Genomic DNA, 7,387 nt, shown 5'->3' on the forward strand with positions numbered 1-7,387 from the left:
CACCTACAGAGAAGCCAGTGAGGCAAGTGTAGCAAATCAACCCATATTCTGGAAGCCATTTCCAACACAGTTGGTAAAACAGGCTGCTACATTGGAAGAGCCACATGGATAATATTTGAATAGATGCAACTTTTCAGCATGTGCTATAAACTACCGCAGTCTTCTCGAACTGTCTGTTTTTTTCAAAGTAAAACAGATTGCGACAAATCATGCCAAGCAGCCAAGTGGCCAAAGCTGCATTGGAGAGATTTGTGTAGTTTGGAACACATTTTTTGTACATGATTAACATTTCTATATGTGAAGTCTTCCAAGGTGATTTCCAAAATGAAAATTAGTTGCAAAAACACCAGTTTTCTCTGTGCGTCCACTAGTTCTGCTTTCACTGGACTGGTGTGCTGAGTATCTTTTGTACAGGAATTGCATGCCCCCCTCTCAGTATTACAGTGTGGCCTGGATAGCAACAGATGACACGGTAGGAATGTGAGTGTAAATACTGTTTGTGACCAGAATATCCAAATCGGCCTGTTCTGAGAGGATGTTTGCCCAAAACCTGATAACACTAAGAGGAAATTAACAATAACAAAGCTTGTTTAAAACAATGGTCACCCAGATTAATCAGTAACTAGGGGATTAGATTACCAAGAGCCTTTTGAGAAAAGAAGTTAGCTTGAAAAGCTGCATGGGAATTTGTGATTGTTAGAAGAAACTTTTGGGTGGGAAAGCAGTACCAGAGCAGCAGGTGTTATTATTTCTGAGCCCTGACAGCTTCCTCCCCATCAGGTACGGCGAGTAGCTGCCATGCCACTTCCAGTACAGGCTGGGGGAATGACAGGATGATGCATATCGGTAGGGACCCTCTTCTCAGGAATTCACATCGGAACTTATGGAATACACTTTCACTGGTATGTGGATTAGCTGCACAGGTACACCTGCCCACATCTCCAACAACAAGGATGTAGACAAAGAGAATTCACACTCCCAAACGTGAAGTGTGCTTTTGTAACCCACGCATCTTGGAATAGAGGGGATGTGTGAATAGGTAAGTAGGAATAGAATTTGGGGATTAGTGGTAGAAGGGTATGTAAGAAATTTGTAGGTGTTTATAAACACTTTGAAAGTATCCAGTATTATCATTTCCGTTGTATTGTGATATTGACCCATAACACATAGTTCACTGATTAACGGTAAATTACACGTTGCTAATCAATAAACCACCTTGGTGCTGCCAAGACTATGTGAGTTGCACACTTACTCTCTGCAAAAAGTTGCCATTTCATTATTACAAACTTGATAGAAGCATCACATCTACAGAGAAAGGAGTGGAGAGTTCACAAACATTCTTCTAGACAGTAATTCATCAATTTAAAATATATCTTCAGACTGAATGAGGGCAGGAGAAATTTAAGTATCTGAGAAATTTCTACATCTGAAAGCAGCCCAGATGTACAAGCCTGTTTCAATCCTGAACATTCAAAGACATGTTCCAGTGAGGTACCACAGATTCAGCATCATTAGAAGTGCTGTAGCATATTAGCAGTTAAGTATTTTTTCATCACTGTGATTTGTGTCGGAAGCATAAGGCAACACACGCTGACAAAGGAGAACTTTTGGGGAAGTCGTGCTCTAGCCAGATCAATAATATTAGAAGCCAAGTGTATTATCTGTCAGGCATGAAGTACAGAATGAAAGAGCCTGTAATAATAATTATGAAGCTTATGCTGCCCACTTGAAAAAGTCTCTTAATGATGAATATTTGTGGCAACATTTGTCAACAGTAAAGGAGTCCATCAAAGCACAATTGCTCTTTCTCCGAGTCATAGATCTAGTTCATGTTTTCCTTCATCACACACAAAAAAATAAGATAAAGAGAGCCTAGTATTTTGAGGGGCTGTTTTATATGGTGATGCTTATGCTAGAATTGGATGAAAATTTAAAATGGACAGGCCAGGTGCAATATGAGAACTCCACCCAAAGACTGATGTTTGTGCACCAGTGCACTCTGTCTGCCTGTTACCGGCAGAGAAAACAAGTTACCAGTTAGCAATTATAAAACTAAAAAAATCAGTGTTTAAAAAGGGGGTATTTTCAGTTCCAGTGGATTTTATGGAAGTTTCAATACCTGAGGCAGCTGTAGACACAGTAATACAGATGTTCAAAATCCAGAGAGGACAAAGTGGTATTAACAGGTACTACCTAACTGCTGAGCAAAGAACTTGGAGGAGAGTTATGGAACATGATACAAATGAATAACTTCAAGTTAACATAAGAGGATTCACAAATACCTATAATTAAAACCAAGCAGATGCTGAAGGGTTTCTTAAAAAGCCTGAAAATAGCTTTCATTGAATTGCTGCTGACTGGTTTAGATACTCCACCACCAAGTGATGATTTTCTGAGAAGCCTTGAGTATGATCCTGCTTTGCAGGTATTTTATGACCAGAAGATCAAACAAAATCTTTAAAATTGTGTTCAGATTGCGAAGACCTTGGAGAAGGAAGTAATTTTCAAAGTAAATAGCACATTTTGGCAATACGTTAATCAGCAGTGAAAGTAAAGACTACAGGCAATGGGCTGGCGTAACCCAGGTAGTTTCCAGCAAGCTGCCCACATCAAATAATCACTATGAAAAATTGCAAAGCAGATTAAGAAAGCTGCTGCAAGCCCTGCCGAGACCATCCACAGGCACCTGTGTGAAAAATGTAGAATAATTCTACTCAAAAGAATAAATGGTGTTCACAAGCCAATTTGCAAAGCCTGGGGAATATGACTGTCCTTTGAACTACCCAAAGGTGCGGAGTTCAGCTCAGCATTCACCAGAAGACAGCACAGGCTTCATTTTGAGAAGTTACTGCTATAGTTTAGGAGATGCTGAGTGACAGCAGGCAAATGCTTGTTCAGTTAACTCTTCAGTCATACAGGTCAGCTCATACCAGGACCTACTGTTCAATTACACCTGCCCTAGCACTACAAGAACTGGAAGATCTCCTCAAAGACGCTTTTTGAAACATAAACAAAGGAAGACAGAAGGTTAATTGACATCAAGACTAAATGGACATAGACTTGTAGAATATTGGGATATCTTTTCTGGATAAAAACCCCTGTATAATTTAGCCAGTAACAGAGGAAAAAAAAATCTTCCCAAGCAAAACTTGGCAAGATCAAATGCAATGGCATTAAGTAGCTAAAGAATCAGGCGACTATTCATTTAGCACAAAATTCAGGCTAAAATTAAGCAAAAGATCAAAAACCTGACAACTATCTAACTCCTTACACATACATATTTAATTTATAGGAACTGAATTACAAATTTTGAATAAATTAAATCTAACTGGTTTTACTATAAACTAGTAAAAAATATGTGGATAACAAAATACTCAGATAATATTCAAGACTGTTTCTAAAGGACAAACAGGGCAAAGGAAGAGACAAAACCTCCTTTCCCAGTGATCTATAAAAAACAAAGTCAGAAAATGTTATGAACGCACACAGAATACTATTCTGAGGGATGAATCATGAAATTAGGTATTAAATTGTTTCTGCTACAGATTTAAGTCATGTTAAAAGCATGTCTTGCTTCTTAATCATTTACCTGCCTAAGCACTCCTGGAAGATTCACCTTAAAAGCATATGATAACAGTGTATTTATAAGTCCAAACTCACAATTCCACAACTAAACTAAAGTTAGCATAGCTGGGGAGAAAAAACCCATATTAAACCCAATATGTAACCAAAGGAAAATGAGACATAATACAAAATATGATTCAGAAGCTAAGAATGGCAGAATATTCAGGAGGTAAGCAAAAAATTTAATTGTCAATGGATATTTACCCATGAAGGAGTTTGTGGTTTGGGTTTTTTTAATGTAAAGCAGGAAGTTCAGATAAATTTCTGTTCTATATTTGTGGAGAACAACCAACATATTTATATCACTAAATTCTAACAATAGCTAAGGAAAGCCTTAAACATAGGAACAGAAGTAAGGCGGTTTTCAAATCAGCAGCTCCAGATAGCTTGCATCCAAGAATTTTAAGAGCTGGCAAAGGAGACTTGTGCGCTGTTAATGTGGATTTTCCATAAGCTTTGAGAAATCTGGGGAAGCTCAGAAAAAAAAAACTCTCAAAGAAAGCTGAGGTGGTGCCAATAGTAGGGAAAAAAAAAAAGAAGTAAGAAAGGAACAAATTCAGGAGCTTACTGTCAACCTTGCATTAATCACAGTGAAAGAAGAAATACTGACTTCTAGAGACAGGAAAAAGAAATAAATGAGGGAATTTTACTTAAATTACACAGCTTATATGTATGGAAAATGTATCTTTTCAGATTGACTTTTTTCATGCAATTAGAGCACACGTTTGGTAGACGATAGGAACAGTGTCAATATAACACTTCTGTACAATGACATGTTCAGTAGGACACAGAAACTGGCATAGATGTGCACATATAGTTCATAATATGTAACTTAATACTAATGTTACAGGTCTGTGTCATCAGTCGGGAATCAGTCACACATATTTCTAATTGAATCCCACAGGAATTAGTTCTTGGCACCAAGCCATTCAAAATTTTATCTGGAAATAAAGTTCACTAAGAACATTCATAAAAGCTCTAAGTAAATAATGCAGCAAGCTTGCTGATTGGGAACCATCGGATTACTGGAAAATTAAGTGTTTCAGCATGATAGTGTGAGGTCATGTATTTCAGAGGGATGAATATAAAACACTTGTAGATGGAAAAATTCCTCAGGCAGTAGTTGGAATAGCTGATAACAGAGTAATCATGGGTTCCTTACTTATAAGTGAGTTCAAAATTATTAATATAATTGTTAAATGGCTCAGAAAACAAATCACCAGAAACAAGTGCTGCTTTCATTGCAGGGAGGAAGAGGCCAGAGAAGCAGGACTACCACCAAACCAGGTTTTTCAAGTACTGGGAAAAGACATTGCTGCATTTCAGGGAGCAGTGATAGGATGACTACTTCTGCGTTCGTGTTTACTAGAACTGCTTTATCAGAATGTAGCATCTAGTCCAAAGCGGTTCTTAGTAAACCAGAGATTTCAAAGAGCAAGTATAAATGATCCCAGTGCAAATCAAGTCTAAAACTGAGTACTCATCTCCATCACATGAGGTTTAAGGACCACATGAAGACCTATTCAAGTATTTGGGGATAGCTAAGTTTCCAAAGCTATCAGTATCTTTGCTAACAGCACCCGTGTCTGTGATTGCCAGACAACGCCCCCAAACTACAATTAAAATACTATTTTTAAAAGATAACTACAATTACCTTACTACAGGCCACCATTCCATAACATATAAAATGTTTCTCCAGCTAGATAAATCTCTCAAGTTGTGATAGGGAAGCAATTGCCCCCTTGTACTCAACACTAGTGAGTCCGCACCTTGAATACTGTGTTCAGTTTTGGGCCCTTCACTACAAGAAAGACATTGAGCTGCTGAAGCGTGTCTAGAGGAGAGCAATAAAGCTGGTGAAAGGTCTGGAGAACAAGTCCTAGAGGAATTGCCTAGAGGAAACTGAGATTGTGTAGCCTGGAGGAGAGGACACCAAAGGGAGACCTTATCACACTCCACAACTACCTGAAATGAGGTTGTAGTGAGGTGGGTGCTGGTCTCTTCTCCTAAGTAACAAGTGATAGGACAAGAGAAAATGGCCTCAAGTTGTGCCAGGGGAGGTTTAAATTGGGTATTGGAAAATATTTCTTCACTGAAAGAGTGGTGAAGCCTTGGAACAGGCTGCCCACAGAAGTGGCAGAGGCACCATCCATGGAGGTGTTCAAAAAACATGTAGACTTGGCACTTCGGGACATGGCTTAGTAGGCACAGTAATGTTCAGCTAACAATTGGACTGGATGCTCTTAGAGGTCTTTTCCAGCATAATGACTCTCTGATTTTATGATATAACTAGGAACAGGGATGCTCTTAGCAAAATGCTCATTTTGGGATTGACAGCTATCAGTGTTCAGGCCACATCAATGACTGTTCTCATTAAAAAAACATCCCTCCTATAGCCAACCTTAACAAGTAAAGAGGACTTCAATAGATAAAATTAAGTTCTTACATTCAGGAATGAATGAAACCAGCATTTTTACCTAAAGCTCCCTAAAACTTCTGTTCGCACACCTCCACTTTCGGTAGTGACCGAAGAGGGGGGAAAAAAAGGGCTTGGATGGGAATGGCTCACAGCCACTGGAAGCATGGACAGCCTGCTTGTGCATCAAACCTTTGTAGGGAAAGCTGAAGTCTACTGGTGGGGGTGCAGGGGCTGTGGCAATTCCACCACACTGCCCTTGCTGCCTCCCAGAGCTCACCCCTGCTTCTTGCCACCAACAAGACTAAGACGGGCACCATCTCCGGCTCCAGCTTCAGCTAAGGCTAAGGCTCCTGCCATGGCTAAGGCTCCGGCTCCAGCCCTCACTCCCGCTACAGCTAAAGCTCCTGCTCTTGCCACAGCTAAGGCTCCCGCTATGGCTAAGGCTAAGGCTCTGGCTCCAGCTCTCTCTCTTGCTATGGCTAAAGCTCTGGCTACGGCTCTGGCTCTCACTACAGCTCTGGCTCCCATTATGGCTAAGGCCCTGGCTCCCGCTATCGCTCTGGCTCAGGCTCTGGCTCCCACTCTTGCTATGGCTAAGGCTGTGGCTCTGGCTCTGGTTTCTGGCTCTTGCTTATGGCTAAGGCTCCAGCCCCAGCTCCTGCTATGGTTCTGACTCCCGCTATGGCTTTGGCCCTGCCACTGGCTATGGCTCTTGCTATGGCAAAAGTTCCAGCTCCCGCTATAGCTCTGGCTCAGGCTCCGGCTCCCACTATGGCTAAGGCTCTGGCTCTGGCTGCTGCTCTCATTCTGGCTCATGCTCCAGCTCCTGCTCTGGTTAAGGCTCCCGCTAAGGCTCTGGCTCCAGCTACGGCTAAGGCTCTCGCTATGGCTCTGGCTCTGGCTAAGGCTTCAACTCCTGCTCTCACTCTCGCCATGGCTAAAGCTCTGATTATGGCTCTCGCTATAGCTCCGGGTTCAGCTAAGGCTCTGGCTCCAGCTCTCACACTCACTATGGCTAAAGCTCTGGCTCTTGCTATAGTTCTGGCTATGGCTAAGGCTCCAGCTCCTGCTCTGTCTAAGGCTCTGGCTCCAGCTCCCGCTCTGGCTCCAGTTCTCACTCTCGCTATGGCTAAAGCTCTGGCTCAGGCGCTCGCTATGGTTAAAGCTCTGGCTATGGCTAAGGCTCCAGCTCCCGCTCTGCCTAAGGCTCTCCGGCTGTCGCTATGGGTAAAGCTCTATCCCTGCTACCAACTGCAGCTCTCACTCTGGCTCTGGCTCAAGCCCCGCCTCTCGCTCAGGCTAAGCCCCGCCCCGCCCGCTCCCGCCCCGCCGGGGGTCGGAGGT

The sequence above is a fragment of the Cuculus canorus genome, chromosome 2, assembly GCF_017976375.1.
Source record: "Cuculus canorus isolate bCucCan1 chromosome 2, bCucCan1.pri, whole genome shotgun sequence".
Classification (NCBI taxonomy): Eukaryota; Metazoa; Chordata; class Aves; order Cuculiformes; family Cuculidae; genus Cuculus; species Cuculus canorus.